The sequence below is a fragment of the Schistocerca gregaria genome, unplaced genomic scaffold (assembly GCF_023897955.1).
Source record: "Schistocerca gregaria isolate iqSchGreg1 unplaced genomic scaffold, iqSchGreg1.2 ptg000623l, whole genome shotgun sequence".
Lineage (NCBI taxonomy): Eukaryota > Metazoa > Arthropoda > Insecta > Orthoptera > Acrididae > Schistocerca > Schistocerca gregaria.
The window spans coordinates 175001-177500 of NW_026062011.1; the positions used below are offsets into that span (position 1 = coordinate 175001).

The window sequence follows — 2500 nt, forward strand, 5'->3', positions numbered from 1 at the left end:
CCTAAGTTACGCTGCACCTTAACCTAAGTTACGCTGCACCTTAACCTAAGTTACGCTGCACCTTAACCTAAGTTACGCTGCACCTTAACCTAAGTTACACTGCACCTTAACCTAAGTTACACTGCACCTTAACCTAAGTTACACTGCACCTTAACCTAAGTTACACTGCACCTTAACCTAAGTTACACTGCACCTTAACCTAAGTTACACTGCACCTTAACCTAAGTTACACTGCACCTTAACCTAAGTTACACTGCACCTTAACCTAACTTACACTGCACCTTAACCTAAGTTACACTGCACCTTAACCTAAGTTACACTGCACCTTAACCTAAGTTACACTGCACCTTAACCTAAGTTACACTGCACCTTAACCTAACTTACACTGCACCTTAACCTAACTTACACTGCACCTTAACCTAACTTACACTGCACCTTAACTGTCACATGTAACGTCACAGGAATGTAGCTTTGCCTAACAGTAACCCTCTGAACATAGTTCACTGCTTGGATCCTCTGGTGTCATGTGTATTTCTCGATGCCATGGTGCGTACCCTCACGTAAATGTCTTTCGAGTGTTGCGTACTTTCTACACAGTCCCGCTAACCACTGGAAGGGTGTAACGCTACAGAACGAATATCGCCCTCCCCTCCTGCCCTTCCAAGCTGGTCGGTCAGGCGTTTGTTTGTGAAATGAGCCTTGCAGCTGTTCAGTTGCATTTGGTTGTCGATGCAGTCAGTGTACGTTGTGGTACGGCCTGTGTGGACTGTCCGCTGATGTACGCGTAACCCACACTGATCATCCGTCGTTACGTACTGAGTGACATAATGTGGCACATGCTTGACCGTACACCGGCTGCGCCCTACAATGGCGAATCATAAGGGCCATATGTTGTGCACGATGCTACTTGTCTCGTCTCCCCATTACAGCGAGATTGCACTGTTGTACGCCGTAGAGACATGTGGTAGGTACGGACGAATGTATTGCATGTTGGCCCCCCCCCCCCTCCCTCTGCCGGGAATCAGCGTGAGCCGTCTGTTGATGTAGCGACGAGGGTTTTCCTATTTAATCGTATTGCCCCACACAACATGATACCACGGTGGACCGCGTTCCACATCTGCGACATGCTACAGAGGCCGGTTGACAGTCGACCGCGCAAGGGACATTGCACACGTGCGCGGACCATCTTCCACGTGTTCTCTCGTGTACGTGCCGTAGTGTGTATATGGGCTGATGTAGCGTGTCGTGACACATAACATGCAGGCATGCCAGAATCGTAGATTTCGCAAATGTTGATTGACGTATACGTTTGCTGCCAAAGATCCGCAAATGAACTGGAAATCAGTTGTTGAGCGGTTGTTCGCGCTGCAGGTGCATCGGTGATAGCGACGATCGGTACATCTGTGAACCGGTTGTTTCGGCGGTACCCGCCATGCCCCCGAACCTGAGTTGGCCATGTGGGTATGAAGCGATACGAGGCTGTGGCTTGGTGGGACAGTCCCCGGCCGGTGAGGGGGGGCCGCGCGGCGTGCTGGCCGCGCGCTGCGTGAGCGCACGCACTACAGCCGGCTGGTGGGGGGCGCCCAGTGGCAGGAGCGCCGGCCGACGGGCCCGGCTGGCGTCCCAGCTACGCGCCGGCGCACCCGGCGCGCGGCGCCAGGCGGCCAAAGTGGGTTCTGCCGAGCCCGGTGCGAAGCGCGGTGGACATCTGCAGTGTGCTGGTCCGATTGCGGACTGTGTGCGTTGAGGATGCGCCGCCGCCCGGCACTCGGCGTCGCGACGCCGTCTGCTGCTCGGTCGCCCCCAGCGGTTCTCGCAGGTGGTTTGTATCGCAGCTCTGCGGACGTGTTGGCGCGTGCGCTGTGCTGGGAGAGTTCGCTTCTGCACCCAAGTGGGGCTTTGCCCTTCTGTGGCGCTGGCGTTGGAGCTGCCGGTCACCGTAGGTGGCGCGTGTTGTTTCCCGCCGGCAATGCCACGACAGCACGCTCCCGGGCCTCTGTCGGCAGCGGCAAGCTCAGTTGGGAGCACGGGTGTTCGCACTGAAAGCGTCTACTCGCCTATCTCCGGGCGATTGCGCCTCTCTCGAACCCGACCAAGTACTTAGGACGGCGCTGCGCGCCGCCGGGACCTGAGAGGGTTTCGAGGTGTATCGTGCAGGGGAGCTCAGCCTCCTCCTGTTTGCAGAATAATTGAGCGGACGCTTGCGTGTTCGCGCGGGCCCTCGGGACACACTCCCGGGCGGCCGGCTGCTCAGCTCTCGTTGACGCAGCTCCCTGGTTGATCCTGCCAGTAGTCATATGCTTGTCTCAAAGATTAAGCCATGCATGTCTCAGTACAAGCCGCATTAAGGTGAAACCGCGAATGGCTCATTAAATCAGTTATGGTTCCTTAGATCGTACCCACGTTACTTGGATAACTGTGGTAATTCTAGAGCTAATACATGCAAACAGAGTCCCGACCAGAGATGGAAGGGACGCTTTTATTAGATCAAAACCAATCG

At 55.3% G+C, this 2500-nt stretch overlaps 1 non-coding gene across 1 annotated transcript in view; it reads left to right on the plus strand.

Annotated features, from left to right (window-relative positions):
- Window positions 1-2270: 2270 nt before the first annotated feature.
- The window catches only part of LOC126317185 (small subunit ribosomal RNA), a 1893-nt gene continuing 1663 nt past the window's right edge, over window positions 2271-2500 (plus strand). The window contains exon 1 of the ribosomal RNA XR_007556464.1: window positions 2271-2500. This exon is cut by the window's right edge and continues 1663 nt beyond it. This is a non-coding gene — a ribosomal RNA (small subunit ribosomal RNA).